Source organism: Canis lupus, chromosome 3 (genome assembly GCF_003254725.2).
Source record: "Canis lupus dingo isolate Sandy chromosome 3, ASM325472v2, whole genome shotgun sequence".
Lineage (NCBI taxonomy): Eukaryota > Metazoa > Chordata > Mammalia > Carnivora > Canidae > Canis > Canis lupus.
The window spans coordinates 67945245-67968229 of NC_064245.1; the positions used below are offsets into that span (position 1 = coordinate 67945245).

At 36.8% G+C, this 22985-nt stretch overlaps 1 long non-coding RNA gene across 1 annotated transcript in view; it reads right to left on the minus strand.

Annotated features, from left to right (window-relative positions):
* Window positions 1-805: 805 nt before the first annotated feature.
* The window catches only part of LOC112653864 (uncharacterized), a 35305-nt gene continuing 13125 nt past the window's right edge, over window positions 806-22985 (minus strand). Inside the window, exons 3-5 of the long non-coding RNA XR_003132586.3 lie at window positions 10924-10999; window positions 10483-10574; window positions 806-1111 (exon numbers count right to left, since the gene is read on the minus strand). This is a non-coding gene — a long non-coding RNA (uncharacterized LOC112653864). The remainder of the gene's footprint in view (window positions 1112-10482; window positions 10575-10923; window positions 11000-22985) is intronic.

Sequence of the window (22985 nt, forward strand, 5' to 3'; positions counted from 1 at the left end):
TTATTATTTTATACAGGAGCACCAGTGACAGTGAGTTAGTATATTCATTATTTGCCAGACAGTATATTTTATGTTTTATATATTTTATATTTGCTCAGTATATTTTATAATTACTAATATTTGCCCTAATGTCAAAACAGGCAACAAAGTAATTAAAACCCAATGCCCCTATTTCCCTTCAACATAGGGATCCTGCTGCCTCTGGTTCAGTGGTGAGCACTTGAATGAAGGACATGGCCTGCACTCACAATCCTGTCTTTACAATGTGAGTTTCTTAACTTCTCATATGGTTTAGTTTTTTTCATCTGTAAAAAAAGAGGATAACAATAGTACTTGTCTCACAGGATTGCTGGACAATTAAATTAATGCTGGTAAAATATTTAGAACAATACCTTTTTTTTTAGACAAATTCTTTACATATAATAAAGACTCAGTAGTTGTTCTCTCTGTTGTCCTCACATACTAAATCCATAAATCACACAGCAATAGACTTGCAGGTTCTGGTGTCCCTGGAAGGGCAATTTAAAGGCTAAACGACGTGATATAAATGCAAGTGCCTTGCAAACTTACACTATTATTAGAACACAAAAGAATTGTAAACAGCCAGGTCACAAATGGATCCATTCATTCAACTAGCATTTACTATATGGTGGTAGAAGTAGAGACAGTCTAGAACTCAGGTTCAAATTTTATTTCATTTGTTAAGTAAGTGTTTTTTAAAAACACATTTTATTTATTTATTTATTTATTTATTTATTTATTTATTTATTTATTTAAGATTTTATTTATCTATTCATGAGAGAGAGAGAGAGAGAGAGAGGCTGTGACACAAGCAGAGGGAGAAGCAGACTCCATGCAGGGATCCTGATGTGGGACTCCATCCCGGGACTCCAGGATCACAGCATGGGCCCAAGGCAGACGCTTAACTGCTGAGCCACCCAGGCATCCCAAGAAAGTGTTTTTTGTTGTAGTGAAGGCTTTGTTAGAGTTAAGTCCAGAGGAGAGTGCTGAATTCATTCTCAAGATAATGCCAAAGAAACATATTGATGATGATTCTTCTTTTGAATACACCGATTGGCTCCTTGATTGCAGTCTGGTTGTGTAACCAGAGCTGGAAAGAAATGTGTTAACATTAGCTAAGAGGGTCTGGATACACATCACGTGCCAGATACTCTGCCAGCTATTTTATATTCACTAAATTAACTATTTCCACAAAACTTGATATGTACCAAAAATATCTTTACAGACAAAAAAAAAACAAACAAAACAAAACAAAACAAGAAAAAACCTTATCAGAGGTTTAAGTAAGTTACATGTCCCAGCCTTATATAACTAGAGGGCAGGGGCCAGGACTCCAGTACTCTGAACCCTGAAAAGCCTGCCCTTCCAAACTGCAGCCAAGAACCATGTAGCCCATTGATCTTATATCAGTGATGAAAAGCAAGAGATGAATTGGGGAGTGAGTTGGGGAGAAGTACATTCAAGACAAAATCTATCCCAACTGCCGTACAATCTTGAGAAGGGACACAGTGGTAAAGAAACCTTTTGAGTGGTAAAGGCACCTTGTGAGTGGTAAAGGCTATAAGAAAAAACAAACAACCAGAAGCTGAGTACATCAAAGTTTCCATTATTGGTGGGATTTCTCCCTATATGGATTATCTAATTAAAGTTGTATCAATCATTCATCATAAATAAGGTGCTGTGCAGTAATAATCACGATAATATTTACAGAGAACTTTACATGAAGCACTACTGTCAGCACTTCATATTAATTAAATTGCACAATATTCCTAAGGCCTATGAGATAAGCATTATTATGACTCTTCCTCATTTACAGATAAAGAAATTGATGTAATTGGCCCAAAGCCACATAGTCAGTAAGCTAGGATTTGTACTCAGTTTGTTCTGAGCCAACCGCTGTACCATATGCTTTCTCTTTTTAAGTGGCTTTAGTCTATTGTCTTGTTGTGTTATTGATGGTGATAAGGATGTTTTAAACATCAGCACTTTTGTAAACTATCCAGGTATCCTCGAAGGGAAACTGTTTAGCTCAATTAGATCTAAGTTTTCCACCATGTAATTTGGGTCTTCTTAGTTCTGTGCATTGTTTGGTCATTCACTGAGTATGATAAAATAAATTCTACTAATACTGTTTTAATTTTGTAATTTTTTCTTGTATTTCCTGTAGTTTTCTGCAATATATATTGTAATGAATGATGATAATTGGTGCCTAAACATTTGTTAAATTCACCATTCGGTATTATGCCCCTTTTTATATTTTATAGTGTCTTAATCTCTTTTTGAACTGAATTTATCATAGTTAATATCTCATAGTCCTTGTATTCTTAGGGTTTGCCTTATATGTATGATCCAGTTATCTTACTGTGACTTCGTCCTATCTATGCATAATTTTTATATGGATTGTCCTTACACTTTGTATTTTTGAGGCAAGAGTGATGACTTTCTTTTCCTTTTTTTTTTAAATTGAGGAGTAAATCAAACTTAGTATAACATACTGCTGTTAAGTGTACACATTGTGTATACTTGTGTAACCAGACCCTACATCAAAATCCACATTTCTATCAGCCCAAGAAGTACCTGTGTGCCCCTTTCCGATCCATCAGAAGGCATCCTTAAGGCATCCACTATTCTTAAGGCATCCACTATTTTGGTTTCTAGCCCCACACATTTATTTTGCATATTCTTGAACTTATTAAATAGTATCATGCTTGCATACACTTTTGTATCTGATTTCTTTTTCTCACCAAATTGTTTCTTAAGCTCATGTAGCTGTACATGTGGATAGCTTGTAATTTTAAGTTGTTTTTTCTTTTTCTTTTTTTTCTATTTTATTTTATTTATTTATTTTATTTTATTTTTTTATTGGAGTTCAATTTGCCAACATATAGCATAACACCCAGTGCTCATCCCATCAAGTTCCCCACTCAGTGCCCGTCACCGAGTCACCCCCACCCCCTGCCCACCTCCCTTTCCACCACCCCTTGTTCGTTTCCCAGAGTTAGGAGTCTCTCATGTTCTGTCTCCCTGTCTGATATTTCCTACTCATTTTTCTCCTTTCCCCTTTATTCCTTTTCACTATTTTTTGTATTTCCCCAAATGAATGAGACCATATAATGTTTGTCCTTCTCCGATTGACTAATACCACTCAGCATAATACCCTCCAGTTCCATCCACGTCGAAGCAAATGGTGGGTATTTGTCGTTTCTAATGGCTGAGTAATATCCCACTGTATACATAGACCACATCTTCTTTATCCATTCATCATTCGATGGACACCAAGGCTCCTTCCACAATTTGGCTATTGTGGACATTGCTGCTAGAAACATCGGGGTGCAGGTGTCCCGGCGTTTCATTGCATCTGTATCTTTGGGGTAAATCCCCAGCAGTGCAATTGCTGGGTCTAGGGCACATCTATTTTTAACTCTTTGAGGAACCTCCACACAGTTTTCCAGAGTAGCTGCACCAGTTCACATTCCCACCAACAGTACAGGAGGGTTCCCCTTTCTCCACATCCTCTCCAACATTTGTGGTTTCCTGCCTTGTTAGTTTTCCTCATTCTCACTGGTGTGAAGTAGTAGCTCATTGTGGTTTTGATTTGTATTTCCCTGATGGCAAGTGATGCAGAGCATTTTCTCATGTGCTTGTTGGCCATGTCTATGTCTTCCTCTGTGAGATTTCTGTTCATGTCTTTTGCCCATTTCATGATTGGATTGTTTGTTTCTTTGCTGTTGAGTTTAATAAGTTCTTTATAGATCTTGGAAACTAGCCCTTTATCTGATACATCATTTGCAAATATCTTCTCCCATTCTGTAGGTTGTCTTTGAGTTTTGTTGACTGTCCATTTGCTGTGCAAAAGCTTCATATCTTGATGAAGTCCCAATAGTTCATTTTTGCTTTTGTTTCTCTTGCCTTCACGGATGTATCTTGCAAGAAGTTACTGTGGCCAAGTTCAAAAAGGGTGTTGCCTGTGTTATCGTCTAGGATTTTGATGGATTCTTGTCTCACATTTAGATCTTTCATCCATTTTGAGTTTATCTTTGTGTATGGTGTAAGAGAATGGTCCCGTTTCATTCTGCATGTGGATGTCCAATTTTCCCAGCACCATTTACTGAAGAGACTGTCTTTCTTCCAATGGATAGTCTTTCCTCCTTTGTCGAATATTAGTTGACCATAAAGTTGAGGGTCCACTTCTGGATTCTCTATTCTGTTCTATTGAATTTTTTCTTTTTCTGAATGAAGTTCCGTTACATGACTATACCATCATTTTTAAAGTCATGCATTTGTTGATAGACATTTGAGTTCCCACCTAGTTCATGGCTATTTTGATGATTACTGCTATGAACATTTCCATACAGGTATTTCTGTGATTACACACTTTTCTTTCTATTGAGGAATTAACGTAAGAATGGAGTTCTTTGGACAGAGGTAAGTGCATATTTAACATTACAAGAAATTGCCAAGTAATTTTGAAAGGTGATTTTATTTTTTACCTCCTACCACCAACATGTGCAAGTCATGTTGCTTCATTCCTTCTTAACATTTGCTATTGTCAGATTTTCGTTTTAGTTGTGGCTTTTTGCCATTCTATGACTATGAGATATTTTCTTGTGACATTTTTAATTTGCATTTTTCTGGTGACTAAGCAGGTTATATTACCATAGATTTACTGGACAGTATTATATCTTCTCATTGATGGTTTATTCAAGTCTTTGGCCCTTTTACACCCATCTGGGTTGAATATCGTGGTAGACCTGAAACAGATGCCATTTGATCCCTCTTTGGGTGAAGACATCAGCCAGCTCAATGTTTACTTTAGCTGCAGAGAGCTACCTGGCATGGGAGCACATCCTTCCCAGGGGCAGACTACCTCCAGTGATTGATAGAGTTTAAAGGCTTGACCATTTGGGCTTAATGTATCATATATACTTCAGAGTTCCCTGTAGGACTGGATGAGAATTTTCAGATCTGCATCACAGTTTGGCTACTACTTTGTCCAATCCTTGTTTTTTCTTCCTTCTTTCCACGTGTGTCAATTACTAATATATAACTGTACACTAAAATCTCTTAGCATCTGCAATCAGAGAACACTATCTATGATCACTGGTACCAGGAAGGATTTGAGAAATCAAGGGTGAAGACTGAATTTGAAGCAGAATTATCTGTCACTTAGTTGGTCATAAAGACCCACCATTGGTAGGTACTATAGTGCAAACAAGTGCTGGCACTAAGTAGGTCCCCAGGATTTAATATTCAGAGTAGCTGAGCTCTGGAGAATGTTAAACATGGACCCAATGCAGGCCTGGTGTACTAAAATTAGGATTCTGGTTGTAAAATAATGGCATCTTGATACTAGATTGGGGACAAAGGGTGGATGTCCTCTTATGCTTTGAAAAGTTAAACTCTTCTGAACCTGCCAAAATGGCCCATATGTCTCTATTAAGATCTAACACAAATGAGTGAGATTTATATGGTATTCATGTTTCTTTGACTCACTTATTTCACTTAGCTTAACTGACTGGAATTTAAAAACAAACAAACAAAACAAAATCTAACACAACTCTGGTGCAAGAAGAGGATGAAGAGGCTTCTCCCTCTAATATAATCTGTACAACAACCATTTTAGGATCTACCCTCACATCCTTCCTGGCCACTGAGTAAACCACCACTGACAGTAAGAAAGGCCATTGTAAAACTAGGATGATTGATAGCAATGGATTCATTAAGATCCTAAAACAGTAGTCACAGGTACACTTAACTTCTAGAAACCAGGTAGATAAAATTATCATGAATGGCAGGATTAGAGTGGTATCCAGGAGGCCTGACATACACAAACATGAGAGTGTTCTACAAAATGCATCCCTAGTGGCAAAACAGTGGAATAGCCAATAAGGATCAATACTCAGCTTTTATCATTACAAAAAATTAAAAAGTCATGTCCAGCAGGGTGGGAACTGTTGTCCGATAAAAACAAAGTAATGATTCTATGTCTAAGTTTACAGAAACTAAGTAATGATTCTATGTCTAAGTTTACAGAAACTAAACATTTAGCAGTTTTAAAATCTGAAACATGATGCCTAATAGGGAGTCTGGCCCTCTGGAAGAAGGATCCTGCCACACTATGGTAAAGTGATGTGATGATTTTCCCATTCTTTCCCCACAGGGACCTCAACCATTTATTCAAGTAACTGCCCTCTGGGAAAAAGGGGACTGGGAAAACATTTCAGAGGCCTGAGCTGATATTGGTAACTAGCAACCTGAAGCATTATCTGTTAAATTCTTCTGTAAGAAGGGTACATATTGGGAGCAGGTAATAACTGGAGCCCTAGCCAAAGTCAGTGTTAATTGGTCTATGATATCACTCAGTGATCACTTACCCAGTCCTTAGGTAGATAATTGCAATTAGCATAGTTGATGGTTGGTGCAAGCCTCACATCAGTCCCTTGGCTGATAGAGTAAGAGTCACTACAGGACACCAAGTAGAATCTAATGAAACTCCACCTTCCTCCTCCTGGCCATATCCTGACTAAGACAGCTAAAATCAGTGCCACCCTTAAGGAACTAAAGGGTACCTAAGTGGTGGACCTGCCATATATCCATGTACTTTGTAAGTCTGGCCTTTGCATAAGAAGGATGATCTAGTATGGCAAATGAGACTTTGCATACATGGTTAGGTGAATGATCCTGACATAGAAGATTATTCTGGGTGATAACTGATTGGCTCAAACGTGATCACAGTGATCCTCCTGAGGGGAAAACAGGAGGAGTTAGAGAGAGAAAAAGAGGCAGCGATGGGTAAATTGTACTGATGGCTTTGAACATGGGAGTACGGGCATCATAGAGCATAAGGAGCCACAAAATGATGAAAAGGACAAGGAAATGGATTCTCCTCTGAGAGCCTCCAGAAGGAACCAACCCAACAAACTTTGACTTTGGCCTAATGAAGCTGTGTTCAGATTTTAGACCTCTGGAAGTATAAAATAATACATTTGTGCTGTTTTAAGCCATTAATTTGAGAAAACTTGTTATAGTAGACACAGGAAACTAACACAAGAGGATTTTTGTTTGTGATTCCATTGTTTTCTAGACTGCATTGATGAAACGTCCACCGTTATTCATTTTCTTATTCATTGTATGAAATACATCTTTTTCTTTTTTCTATAGCTGCTTTTAAGATGTTCTCTTCATTTTCATTATCAGCAGTTTGACTATGAAATGCTCTGGCATATATTTTCTCTATATTGATCCCAGTTGGCTTTCGTTCACTAGAGGTTAGTGGTTTTAATGAAATCGGAAATATTTCATGTAATATTTCTTGAAATAGATTATCTTGCCCACTCTCTGTTATCTTCTGATGGAACTCCACTTCCATATGTATGACATTGTCAGCTATTACCCTGTAACTTGTCAAAATTTTGCTCATTTTCCCAATCATTTCCCTTAGCTTTGAATTATTTTGATTATGTTGACTTCTTATCCATAATCTTTTCTTACACATTGTCCAACTTTGTTGATGCCATCATCTTTTTTTATTTCAGTAATTGCACATTTTAGTTCTACGAGTTTTATTTGGTTATTAAGTATATCTATGTCACTACGAATTCCTCCATCTTTTCCTGAAAACTCTTGAACATCTTTTCCTACAAACACTTTTAAAATATGTCTTATAGTTATTATAAAGTCCTTGTCTTTTAATTTCAACATTTTGGGTATGTTTAGGTCTGTTTTTATTGACTAATTTTCTCTTGACTATGCATCGTATTTTGTCTGCTTTTCTGCTTTCCAGATAGTGTTTTATTCTGTACTGGTATTGTGAAGTATACATTCAGAGATTTGGAGTTCTTTTATCTTCACTTGCAGAGAGATTGATTTGGGTCTAGCAGGCAGTTAAATTATTGATGGATCATCTCCGGTCCTGTGCAACTTGGGTTTAGGCTTTTTGAACTCTATTTAAATTTTCCCTTAATCCTAGGGTTTAAAGCTTAGTTCTGTGATGCCCTTACTCCTGAATCATGGCCCGTAAGGGTTTTGTATGGGAAGTTTGAGCGTTTTATCAAGACCCTCTCCCAAGCACAGGATAACTACTACCAATTCTGCTCAACTCTTTAGTCTCCTTGTTATGGCTTTTAGCTGGATCTATGGAATTCACTGCACACATGCATTTCTGGAGTCTGATAAAAATTGAGATGAATTTATATGCAGACTTTGGGGGCCATTTCTGACCCATCTTCCTTTCTGGTGTATCTTCCCTGAATTTCCAGTAGTTCTGACATTCCCAAAATCTAACCTCTTATTCCTCATCCCAGTAAGATTACTACTTTCTGCTTGAGCTCTATTTTCCTTAAAATAGAGCTTGGCTTAAGCATACTCTCATGTCCCCATGACAAAAGAGTCACAAGCTTAAGATAAACAAATAAATAAACATCTTTGTTAACCTATATAACCAGTTAAGAATAATTTTCTAACTCTCACTAATGCATATTTAACAGCATCTCAGCTTTGTACCTGATAGTGTCATCCAGAGCACATTTCATCAGTAAAGACTGTCAGTTTTTCTTTCTCATTACTCAGTGTCATCCTCCCTTTTGTACATCCAGAGGGAAGTTGTAAATAATCTTCAGTTTCCCAAATGGAGCAGTACAGAACCCCATGTTACCCTGCATTGTACATAATCTTTATGTACCACACCATGGTATGTACCATATCATATTTATGATTATGATTATGTCAAAAAGCTTTGACCCAAAATCAAACCATTTTTTCCTTTTATAGAAAAAAGTTATGCTCCCATAAACCTAGAGCTTTACATAGAAAATCAGGTTGATGTGGGGAACAGTGTAAACATTTAGAAACTAGTACGCAATTTCAGTTTTTTTTTCTTTTTTTGGTTTCCATCTGATTTCTGCAACCCATTAGTGAAGATAATCTGTTCTATAATAGGCATAATAAGTGATGATAGTGATAAGTAACTTATATAAATAAAAAATGATATAAAGTTCAGATTTAACCTTTTAAACTTACGTGTAATATTAACAATAATAATAGCAATGGGAAGAGCTAATGTGTTTTTGATGCCTAGTTTTCAGAACACTCTATTGAGTTTAATCCTCTTATTAAACCTATGAGGTAGTGGGATTTATAAAAATATCAAATAATTATGTATTGCTTTTGTTAAAATATAAAGCAACAGCATGAAATACTATTTGCACACACCTTGTGGTCCATGCATCTCATATACATTTATGGAATGTATTGATCTCTGTGTATATAGAGAATCATAAAACATTCTTAATGAACTCTACAATGAGAGACTGTTACATAAATACATTATTTCTGCAGAGTACAATATGTGCAATTGCATGCACATGGAAAAATCTTACAGATAAAACATGAAAAAATGGCACATGAAGACTCTGACTTTATAGAGAGGAAGAATTAGAATAGCCAGGGAATGCTTCCTGAATTAAGTAAGTTTCATAGATCAGATGATACTTCAAAATATATTCACTTTCTCTCCTATTTCTGCTCTCCATGTTGGATGGTATATATTTCCTGGCCCCTGAGTCTGGTTAACTTGATTTGCTTTGGCAAGTAGTTATTAGCAGAGATGATTGTAAGGGTAAATGGGCCTGCTTCCTTGAGCTCCTGACTTTCATCATGAGAAGAAAAAGTCTCAGCTACTCCCTCATCTGAGGAGAATGACATACATGTGGCACAGAACCAAGCCCAACCTTCATTTTGGAGGCAAGCCCAACTAGCTGTACCAGAATCAACCAAATCTCAGCAGACTGGCAAATGTGCAAGAGACAAGTGAATACTCATGGTACATGACTGATAGAGACTGAATGTTTGTATTCCCCCACCTTGCCCCCACCAAATTCATACTTCAAAGCCTAATCTCCGATGTGATAATGTTTGGAGGTAGGGCCTTTGGGAGGTGATTAGGGTTAGTAGGTCAAGAGGGTAGGGACTTCATCATGGGATTAACACTCTTATAAAAAGAGAAAGAGACATAAGATCTCCTTTAATATATATGAATGAAGACCATGGGAGGACGTAAGAAGATGGCCTTTTGAAAAGAAAAAAAAGGAAGATGGCCTTTTGTAAACAAATAAACAGGCTCCCACTAGACACCAGATCTGCTGGCATCTTTATTTTGGATTTCCCAGCCAGAATTGTGGGAAATTAATGTTTATTATATAAGCCATCCAGTCTACGGTGTTTTGTGATAGCAGCCCAAACTGATCAAGGCAATGCCATTGACAATTTGTGGTTGTCTGTTTCATAGCAAATCCTGACTGATGGGGATAACCAGTAGATTAATCTTCTTCATCATAATACTTGTTTAATTCAGTATGTTGGTTATTGTGCAAAAGTATCTGCTACCCACTTATAATGCTTTTAATCCCACCCCCATTATTGCTTGTGGATTCAAATCATCCTCCTACTATGTAAATGACTTACCTCTGAATGTACAATGATTCCTTTCTTCTTAGGGTGAAGAGAGATATAAAAAAAAAACTTTTGCCCAGATGTAGGGTTGCATATGTTTCCATCTATAATGAGCAGGGGTAAGAAAAATATAGGAGAAAAGTATGTAAGGATACATAATCGAAACATCTTATGAGTCAAATTTAGCTTCTATAGAAAAGCATGGCAATTGGCTCTTATAATATCTGATCACCAGGCATATTTTTCAAGCCATCACCTCTGCCGAGTACAGAAAACACTTGAGGAAAGGAAAAAAAAAGCAACATTTTGCTAATACAACTTATGTTTTTTTGTGTGAACACATGTTATTTTAAAATTCTTCATTTTGACAGACTTTTATTTTTCAAAAGGCAATGAAAAGTGCCAAGGGAGCTAATAAATGAATTTCCCTCCCTCCAACTCTCTTTTTCTGACCTTTATTAAAGTCCACTTTATTCTCCTTTGGGGAAGAAAAAGTGATTTGTGTCATCTCCCTCAACGAAGAAAAAATCTGAGGAAAGAACAAATAAAAGAACTTTTCATCTTGTCATAAAACAATAATTAACTCCACCATTAGTAACTTATACAAACCTGGGGTGGGGGTGGGGGGGAATGGAGAAGAAGAGAAATCTTCCTGAGAAATATTCCCAGAGGATTGGTGTTAATCAAAGCCTGTGTGATTCAAAGAAAGAAGAAAGGAAGCTATAGGAAAACAAGAACCATAAAAAGGCCTTGAGTGTAGTACCCTAAGGGGGATGGGGTTAAGGAAAATACTTTTCAAGGATAGATTCTTTTGTATGGTGTGCTTGGTTAATCAGGTCACATGATGCTTTGTGAATTAATATCAAAGTAAAGTTAGCTTGCAGCCACGATTTATTTATTTATTTTTGCTTTCATGAGAGATTTGCTTCAGGGTGGATAAATAGAAGTTCTGAAGGCAATATGTGATTCAGTAGCTTGTGAGGCCAAGACCCTCTTCTTCATGGTGCATATTCTTAGGTCAGTTGTTTTGATTTCTAGCCCATGATTGGAGCAATTTAACCAGAGAAGGACCTCATGGTTTGGCTTGCTTGTCAGATGTAACCCAAATGTTTGAAGGGGGTGGGGGGCAGTGCTTCCATGATACCCAGAAGCTATGGGTTAAAGAAGGGGTTGCATTGTTACTATTAAAGTTGATGATCTGATCTTTTCTTCTCCATGATTCTTTTAGGAATAGACAAAATAGAGATTAAGGAAGCAGTGAGACAAGTTCCAGGGCAACTCTGGAAACAAAGTCAAAATCATCCAAGATGCTTCTGCAGGGCTGGTCAAGGGCACAAGCAGTCCAGATGAAAAGAAACCGAGAAAAAGACCTTATGGAAACAGCCCTGTTACCTGCCTTGGAGTATTTTTTCCTGATATTTACCCAGCTTCCCTTCTTCCCCTAATAAAGTATAAGGAATATTTACTTGCTCACTGATCTGTTTACTCAACCCAAATTTATCATCTTAGTCTGTGTTCCCCCAAATGTAACTTTGAGATAAAAATTATATTTGGTGGTTGAAAGAAAACCCAGTACAGGATTGGTAAAGGAAAGCAGAGAAGGGAAGGTGGTCACTGTCATTATTAACCTGGATCCACGGTGGGTGAGTGAGGCTTACACCCACAGGAGAATCCAATCACTGTCAAGACTATTTTCTCTATACGCAGTTGACATTTTATCATTATCCTGCTACTCATTTCAAAATGTATTTGGCCATTGTTAGATAACAGTTTTTAGAGGTTCTTCAATTAAATCAAGTCAAATGACAATATTATATCTCAGTGATGCTGACATAGAGATGCTCCAAATTTTAATATTCTGTTATGAAATTCCCATGAATTACATTAAAATCCAAACCATATTAAATTCTCTTGTAAGTTAAAGCCCAAAGATTTCAAAATACTACGAACATTATAGCTCCAAATTAAATGTCACCCTTTTCAGTTTAAGTTACAAAGCAATCAAAGTCTTCTCCAGTTTTTTTTTGCTTTGATTAGATTCAGCCAGGGGGTGGAGCTCCTGATGGTTGGGCTGCCTCATCCTGGAAGGGCTATGGTTTCTTCACAGCAGCAGAACATGTTTGCATTCAATGCCAAGTCTTACTTTTAAAGTCAAATGAGGTTTTACTGCATACAAAATTATTATGGTACTCATAACAAAATTTAAAAATAAGATGATCTGCAGACCCTAGAGCTAAATTATATTTGCAGAACCCAGTATTTGGTATTGCTAAATATCTTTTCAAAGAATTAGTGGTATTTGTGGGAAGGACAGTAGAGGGAATTTTGGTTCTGTTTGTTTGTTTTGTTTTATGCTTATCAGGATATCAGCCTGTCTGTATCAGGTTTCCAAAATTTATAAACTACATCCTTTAATTCAGTCTCAGAACTATCCCAGTAAGAGGTTAATTTTGCAGAATTCATTTACCACATCTGAGAGTAGGAAGCAACCTACGCATACTGTTTCTCTTTGAACTAAGTGTTGAGAAACTATGGTCCTGCAAAACCACCTGTTTTTGTAAATAAAGTATCACTAGGACACAGTTACACCTATGTATTTACATATTGTAGATAATTGCTTTCTGAGCCACAAAGACGGAGTTCAAGACTACATAGAGAGAACTTATGTTGTGGTAAGCCTGAAACGCTTATCACCTGACCCTTCAAAGAAAAACGTGTTCTGTTTTAACAGCACTGAAAGCCTTTTTTGCTAAGTTTAGAAAATTGCAATGTAGGGGCTCAGGTCACAGGGCCAGAGCCCAGATCAGATGCTTTTATCTCACATCAAGATTATTTAAAACTTATCAGTTTATATTGCCTTGCACATGGTGTGTTTCTAAAGTCTCATTTCTTCATTGAGCATTAACTTGGGGTTATTGGCATAATTTCTGCAATGCATGATGAGCAGGCTTAGACCACTGGGGCAACTGTCAGTAACTCTGAGTGTGGAATAGTGGAATAGCACAGACCCACAAAACTGCCTCACCACACATGGATTGCAGCCAGAGAATCTTGTTCGGTGGATTCTTATAGTTATGCTCCTGAAGCATGTGCCTTGATGAGGGTAGTAAACAATAGCTCATCCAAATGCTCCTCAAGACACTGTCTATCCCATGTTTTTGGCAGTTCCAACCCTCAAGGAGTGCTACTACTTGCCACATCTTTGGGTTTTCCCTTCCCCAGTGACTATACCTCTCTAGTTGCATCTCCCCCTGCTGTTCTACGCCTTTAACACGGGTGTTTATTGGTTCTTTCCTTCTCTAACACATATAGATCTAGTTCTATTTGTCATATCAGAATTTCTTCTATTTCCCCTTTGCTTACTGCCCAGGGCATTTTTGTTTTTACTTTATTCAGTTCATGAGTTCTGAGTCTTGTAAATGCATCTACTGTTCAAATAGATCTTGTCCACCAAGCTGGGTTAGATAACCCCATTAGGAGACTTTTGTCTCATTAGATAAACAAGTAACCCAGGCCAGGACAATTTATTATCATCCAGTACAGCTTCCAGTTAATAACCTTCATCTTTGCTTCTAGTTCTAATGTCATAAATCTCGTAGGCCTAAGGATATATGTCCTATCTGAATGCATACCTATAATACCAGAGCATCACCTTGAAGTCACCCCATAATTCTTTGAGGATTTCTGATCCTAATCCAAAATTAGTCTTTATACATCCCCACCTTGCCCTAAGTGAGGAATGGAATCATGGGAAACCAACCTAGTGCTGCTTAGTAAAGCCTGGTGCTAATAATTTAAAACGAGACCCTCATGACTATTCTTGGGCAGACGCAGGACTCAGGCTCCTATATCTTCTAAGACTGTAAGGCAATCTTTGCATTGGGGTAAGTTCCTGCGAAGTTGAAGGTCATTCTGTGGCAACCACTCTAAAAACCTTACCATGTGGTAAGAATAAAGCTGATTTTGTTTTAGTTAAAATGCTTTATAGCAAAAATGACCTCTTACTTTATCAAACTAGGATATTTTTCAAGTGAAGGGGAACTACTGTTATTTATGCAGAAGCATTAGGTATAGATAGACTGAGCTGGATAATACAATGACTGATTACTCTACTTGTAGTAGATGCTTTATAGGTTGAGGCCCTTGCTGTGTCCTAAACTTTTGTGGAATACCTGCATGGCATAATATATATCCTGGTGCTTGTAGTACCATCTCTACAGAAGTAGCTTGATCCCGGTATAAGAAATAGCCTTAGCATTACCCTAGATACAGGCGCATAATGAGAAAGGGAGGTGGGCTACAGCATAGCTGAAGGCTTCCCCCTAGACATTCTTTATCTTTGATGAATGGCCAAGAGCTAGGTAGATTATTAGGAGTGGTTCTTTTGAAGTGATGTGGTAATGCATTCATTTCTTCAAGATAAAACTTGTGAGAAAGAGATTGAGATGAAGTTTAGGAGATGAACATCAGTCATGTCACTCCTATATCTTAATACTGGAGGGACAAGGTCAACCACTGAACCATTTCTTAGCACCCAGATGATAAGACGTAATTGTACAAAATCTCATTGGTTCTTGTGTGGAAAATATATTGTGCTGGGAAAGTGGAGGCAGGGGAAGTAGTTGCAAAGCTTCCATAGCTAGAAGGCTACTGCAGGTGTCTGGCCAAGGATAATGCGGGCTTGAACTAATGCAGCTGCAGAAGACAGAAAGCAGGGCAGGCTCTTATATCACAGATTAAGGGTAGGATTACAAAGAATGGATATGGAATTTTGTTAGATTTTGGGCTTAGTATCACCTACTGAGAGAAAATAGAGGAGGAAAATTGAGTTTTAGCAGAGGCTGTGAGCAGGGAAATGGAGAATAATTATAGATAGAAGAAAAGAATAATATGGAAGAAATGCCTCTCATTTTTCATAATTTTGCTAGGTTCTCCCCAATTTAACCTTGAGTGTGTAAATTTATTAAGTTTTACTAAGCAATGCCACCATCTGAAGTGAAACAAGGCAATTTTTTTTCTTGAATATTCCTTCTCTGAACTGATTCATGGAGATGGGTCAGGATACATTTTGAGAGCTGGGTAAAGATCAAGAAAAAAACTGATTTTGACCCTTGTTTGGCTTTGGACTATTACTCCATTTGCCTAGTCTTGAGTTACTTTATCTGAAAAATGGGATAATAATACCTCCCTCAATGACATCATCAAAAGATAAAAGGAAATATTATATGTTGCATACTCAGTATTATGCTTGGAGAAAGGTAAGAATTTTCTAACTGGTGATTATCATTGTAGATTTTTTGATAATTTATTTCCTGAAATACAAAACAGAAGGATGGATATCAGAAAGAAAGAATATTCTTTAATTATTTATTTATTCAACTAAGACATTAAAATAAAGTAAATTAACATAAGGGACACATACTTCTGGCCATGTTACCTCTTCCCATAATTAGCTAGAAAGCCACATGAGATATATGAAATCACTGTTTTTAGACAATACAAAACACGTATTGTTTGTTAATCCTGAGAGAAAAAATACAATCAAGGTAAATCATCCTGGATTTCTGCCTGGACAGCCCTTCCAGAATGTGATACAGAGAACAGAAGTCCAGTTATGAAGATTACATATAGAAGTTCTGAGAGACTGAATTGGTTAGAATTCATGGCAGACTACTGTAAAAGAGAGTTTCTCTCTCTCACATACACAAACATACACACACACACACACACACACTTCGAAAATGTGGACAGGAATTCTATAGCATTTTATGGAGGAATGAACTGCACTGGCATTGAAAGTAATTTGAAAAGACGAGGGAAAGAACCATCAGAGGACTATCAGGTGAAGAGCTACCAGGGATTACCAAAGACTGGCAAAATTTAGTGCTTCTAGGAGCCTGAGTGGAGAGGTCTATCAAATATATATCAAATATTTAAATTAGGAATAACACACAACTTAAAAACAGAGGAGTAGGAGGAACTTCCCAACTCACTTAATGAAGCCTACATTATTCTTACACCCGAACTGGCAAAAAATGTGATAAGAAAATGATTTTGTGACCCAATATTCTTAATAGACACAGGTGTAAAAATTTACCAAAATATTAACAGATCTTATTTGGTGATACATAAAAAGGATAATATGCTCTGCTTACATGAGGGTTGTGCCAAGAATTAAAGTTATATGCTTATAACATTCCAAAAATTACTCAATGTAGTATAACAATTTAATAGAAATGAGAAAATTAAATGATAATTTCAATAGATACAGGACTTTCTTATAATAAGTTCAATATCTATTCATGAATAAAATATTCAGCAATCTAGCAATAGAAGAAAACTTGCTAAAACTGATCAAGACAAACTCTGAAAAACATACAGCTGACATGATACCTAAGAGTGAAAGACAGAAGGCTTTTCCCCAAAGATTATGAACAAGATAAAAAGGCTCCATCCTCATCTCTTTTATTTCACTGGGTTGTTAGTCAATGTAGTAAGTCAACAGCAACAATAATGATATAGGCATTCAGAGTCGAAAGAAACAAAACTATATTTTTGGGGTGTTTTTTTTGGTTCACAGATTTCATGATCCTGTATGAAGGAAATCTTATGAAGTTTATTTTAAAAAGAAATTAAGATTTTAGGTAAATTAGCAGGATTATTGGATACAAGATTAACATAATCAATTCTATTTCTGTATACCAGTAAGAGTCAGGCGAAAATTGAAATAAAATAAATAGTACCATTTGTCATAGCATCAAAAACATTAAATATTTATGGATACATCTGACAACCTATAGACTGCAACATTGATGAGAGAAATTTAAAAGGGTGAAATGAATTGAAAGATTTAATCAATATTTTAAAATATCAATTCTCCATAAATTATTCTATAGTTTCAGTATAATCTTCATCAAAATTCCAGCAGGGCTTTTTGTAGAAATTAAGAAGCTAATTTCAAAATTCATATGAAAATGCCAAGAAGCTAGAATATCCAAAACACAGTTTTGAAATTTAAAGAACAAAATTTGAGGATTTATACCACACGATTTCAAAACTTACAAAACTATAATAATCAGGACAGTGAACTCTGGGCAGAAGTATAAATAAATCAATGAAATAGAATAGAGAAGCAGAAACAGACTCATAAATAGAGAGTTGATTTTTCAGAAAGTTTCGATCTTTTGAATGGATGGTACAGGAAAATTTGAATTTTCCTATGGGAAAAAAATAATAAGCTTGGATCTTTACTTTTTATTACATACTAAGATTAATTATAGCTGGATTATAGACCTAAATGTGAAACCCATAGCCATAAAACTTCTGAAAAAAACAACTTAGCATCAATAATGACCTTGGGTTAGGCAGAGGTTTTTAGACACAACATGAAAAACATGATCCACATAAGAAAAAAAATTGATAAATGAACGTTAACAAAATTAAAATTGTACTCTTTGAGGGGATCCTGGTATCTCAGTTGGTTGAGAGTCTCCCTTCAGCTCAGTTCATGTTCTCAGGGTTCTGGAATCCAGGCCTGCATCAAGGCTCCCTGCTCAATGGGGAGTTTGCTTCTCCCTTTCCCTTTGCCACTCCCCCGCCCCCACACTGACTCTCTTGATTAGATAAATTAAATCTTAAAAAAAAAAAATTCTACTCTTTGAAAGTCATTTAAATGAAAATGAAAAGACAAGCCATAGACCAATAGAAATAATTAGAAAATGACATGTTTGGGAAAGGACTTGAATTCAGAATATATAAAGAAATCTGAACAATCAATAGTTAAGAAAATAACCCAGTTAAATGAATGGGCAAACGGTTTGAATAAACACTCCACCAAAGAATACATACATAAGAAAATAAGTATTTGAACAAATACTCAACATCATTAGTCATGAAGGAAATCATACTGAGATGATAGTCTAAACCTATTAACACATCTAACATGAAAAAGTAGGGGGTGCCTGGGTGGCTCAGTTGGTTAAGCGTCTGTCTCTTGATCTCAACTCAAGTCTTGATCTAGGGATCTTGAGTTGAAGCCCCATGTTGAGCTTCACACTGGGCATAAAGCTTACTTAAAAAAAAAAGTCTGATCACCCCAAAAGTTGGTGAGGATATGAGACATGTGCTTTCATGAATTGCTGGTAGGAATATACAACAGCACACTTGATGTGGTTTGGAAAGTTGGGGTTCAGATGGGACAATGAAGAAAAATTCTTGAGATATCTTGGGTGCAAAAAGGTGGCTTTATTAAAGGAGAAAGACAGAACCTGGGGCAGAGGGTTGTGAGGAATGACTGATTATATACTATGGAGTTGGAGGAAGTAAAGACAAAGGAGTTTTCCAAAAGGACTTTTATATGCTAAAGAGTACAGGACCCCTGAGACCTAGCTATTGTCAAGCTAAGGTTGTTTTTCCCTCTAGCAAAATATTAACATTAAGACAGTTGGCAGTTACTGGAGGAATATTATATTCTGCCTATCTCAAGTAGTTTTCAGTGGGCTGCAAGTTATAAGGAAATTTAATCTCATCTACATTTCCCTCTGCCTCTGTTCCCCACATAATACTCGCCTGTGCAAACAGGGGCAGTTCCTCTAAAAGCTAAACATACAATTACCCTATGAACCAGATATTTCAATTTATGGAATGGGTATCCAGCCACAGCTTTGGTGGTCTCTCCAGAACACATTTGCTCATTATTTGCAATATGGATAGGTTGCGAGTTTTCCACATCTTCATGTTGTGGTTCCTTTCTGCATCATTAGCTGTTCTGTGTTTCTTACACTTCTCGAAATTTTTATATTTTTAAAGATTTTATTTATTTATTTGAGAGAGAGAGAGAGAGTGCATGAGAGGGAGGGGAAGGCAGAGGGAGGAGCAGTCTCCCCACTGAGCATGGAGCCCTAAGCAGTGCTGGATCCCAAGATCCTGAGATCAGGACCTGAGCTGAAGTCAGACACTTAACCCACTGAGCCACCCAGGCACCCCCTCACTCTTCTCCAATTTTACTGTAGCAGTGAGGAGAAACTTTGCTTCAAAATCTACTCAACTAAATATCCAAGTTTATCACTTATAATTTCTACTTTCCACAAAACAGCAGGACATAATTTAGCTAAGTTTTTTGGCACATTATATCAAGGATCATCTTTCCTTCAGTTTCCAAGAACACGTTCCTCATTTCTACCTGATACTCCATGAGAATTCCCTTGAGTGCCCACATTCCTGGCAACAATCTCTTCAAGGCAATCTAACCTTTTTCTAATGTGAATCTTACCCTGTTCCAAAGTTACTTCCACATTTTTAGGGGTTTGTTATAGAAGCACCACATTTTGCTGTGCCAAAATCTTTATTAACCAGGATTCTCCAGAAACCAACAGGATGCATATGTTTGTGTATGTATAAAATTATATATGTAGAGAATGAGGCACATGGACATCACAAAGCCTTGGTGAGTACAAAATCTGATGCTGTGCATATTGTATTATGCAAATTCACCTTAGTTAAGTTGATTTGACAATAGCAATAATATCACTTATCTGGCAGGATTATTTAAGTAATAAATGACTGATGATTTCAGCTCAGTTTCTAACATTCAGGAATTGTTCACTTAATGATAGTTTTTTAAAAACTTATCCTCTGTTTTTTTAAGTAAACCTGACTCCTTTCATTGGCTATCTTTTAAACTTATATTTTCTCCTTAGGCTTTTATATTCCTAAAGGAAACTCAGTCTGTTTTTTCAGAGCTCATGAGGTTAATCAATTCAAATTTTGGGTGGCAAAATTGCATGGAGTCTCAGCATATTTATACAGCAAATGAAAACTTTGTATTCTTGAATGCATTAAATCAATTCAAGGGTTTGATATTATAAGAATTTGGGTTCTGTCTCAGATAGATGGATATTTTTCCCCCCAAAAAATTGATGGGTGCAAATCTGTCTTAGATTTAATGGTTAAAAACAGATGTACTTATGAAAGAGCTCACCACCTATGTGTAGTTGGAACAGACTCCACTTCCCCCATTAAACTAAAGGAATAAAAATTATAAGTACCCAATAAATATTTCTTGAATATGCCTTTTAAGAGCCAAACTTTGTTTTACTTTGATTGAGTAACATAGCACCATCTTCCCTACATTTGTTATGGTATAATTTTATCTGATTCATTTGGAACATATTGCTAGGGATCCCTGGGTGGCGCAGCGGTTTGGCGCCTGCCTTTGGCCCAGGGCGCGATCCTGGAGACCCGGGATCGAATCCCACATCGGGCTCCCGGTGCATGGAGCCTGCTTCTCCCTCTGCCTGTGTCTCTGTCTCATTCTCTCTCTCTCTCTATGACTATCATAAATAAAAATTTAAAAAAAATTAAAAAAAAAAGGAACATGTTGCTATATTAGAAATGGTTCTCCTTTCAAAAAGTTTATAGTCTCAGAGGGACAAAGAGCATGCTTATTTTTAGAATAGAAGCTATGGAAAACTTTATGTTATCAAGTAACAAAATAAGTACTAGGGAAAACAATCTGATGATGTTCAGGAACCACAGATGTCATAGTGGGCTATAGAGTCTTGATGTTTTTACAGTGAAGGGAATACAGATGTCACAAAAGCCATAGTCATATAATCAACTTGAGTATCTTAAAATAGAGTTGCCTTGCATACAACAAATATTTTAAATACAATAGAACCTATTTGCCTAGTTGTATTCTCAGGAAACCCATAATTCATTTTCTAACATTAGGTACTTTGGGGAAATAATGTTTTTTGCAATTGCAAGTTTTAGTTGGCATAGTTAGATATTATTCTGGTGGCTTATTTTTTAAAAAGATTTTATTTATTTATTCATGAGTAACACACAGAGAGAGGCAGAGACATAGGCAGAGAGAGAACATTTCAGGGACTCCAACCCAGGACCCTGGGATCACACCCTGAGCCAAAAGCAGACTCTCAACCACTGAGCCATCCAGGCATCCCTGTTCTGGTGGCTTTATAACTTAAGATTATTTTTACTGTTACATGTCTATTGCTTGCCAATATTGCTCCATTGGGATCTGCTCCACTCAGGGATCAGATGATAGATGCTCTTCATGTGACACACTCTGTGTCAACTGGAATTCAAGAGCATCTGGGTCTCCATGACAGAAGAAGATACAGCTGTATGATTGTGCACTAGGTTCTTATATACTTCAAGTAAGAAGTGATATTCTCATTTCTACCCACAGCCCATTAATAAAATGCAGTCACAGTCTTGTCAAAGTAAAAAGAGGTTGGAAAATGTGAGTAAGTAGATAGAATGTGTGTTTAGGGTTACAGCTCTGGCACAGTTTGTTTTTCTGGTCAAATGTTCCTTTATTCCCTTCTCATACAGAGTATAGTCATACCTTTCTCAGGGGAGGCAACTGAAGTTCCAAGTTTGAACCAATAAGCACATCATGGTCAAAGTCTGGAATCCCTACATATTGCAAAAGCATAGTTGCATTAAGTTCAGGTATTCTTAAAAAAAAAAAAAAAGTTCAGGTATTCTTCTTTTGGTCAGAAGAACTATGAACAAAAAGCCTATTTATCACCTGCCTGGCACCTATCAGAACAGAGAAAGAATAATCATAGTCAATATTCCCATCAGGAAAGGTGATAGTCCTGAAAAATTCTTCAATTCCGTTGGTTGGACTCCATGAATTCCCTCTATCTTTGGTATGGACTTATTTCTTGATTAAGTTATGATTGTGACCTTAAGAAAGATCTGCTTTACCTATGCTTTTCCATGGCCCTTGCTTGACTCTACCTTCTTGTGCTCTTGTTCTCCATTATCCTTCTTGACTGAATTTGAAGAGTGTTACACAATATGCCCTCCTTGATCTTTACTGTTTTTTTCTGTTCCCTTCCAGCTCAAAGAATTCTTGAGGCTTAAAAATCCTTTCTTATAAGAATTTTTAGTCTAAGTTTGTTGGGTCTTGCCAGTAAAAATGTCTTTAAATGAAATAGTAAACTTGTTATGTATTTGATTCTAGTCAGGTCCATGGTTCAGTAAGCATTACCAGATTGTCCTTTTGAAGGAAAAGTTCCAGGCTCTGCCATTTTACTGATTTTCTGCCAACTCTCCCTTCCTAGTTCTTGCTTTCTCTCTCCCTCTCTCCTTTCTTCTCCCTCACTTTCTCCCTCCACTGACACTATAGTTTTTGTAAAATAACTCTATTTTTCATTTGACTTTAACCTAATTATTGCCCTAAGTAATTTTTTATCTAATAGAAAAACGTAGCGGGTTGGAATATCCTTTTTTTTTTAGAGAGATTTTATTTATTTATTCATGAGAGACAGAGAGAGAGAGAGAGAGAGTGGCAGAGACACAGGCAAAGGGAGAAGCAGGCTCCATGCAGGGAGCCCGACATGGGACTCGATCCCGGGACTCCAGGACTATGCCCTGGACTGAAGGTAGGCGCTAAACTGCTGATCCACCCAGGGATCCCCCAGGATGGAATATCCTTAATCTGATTTTTGCCATCACACACTCAGCCAGTTGAGATATTT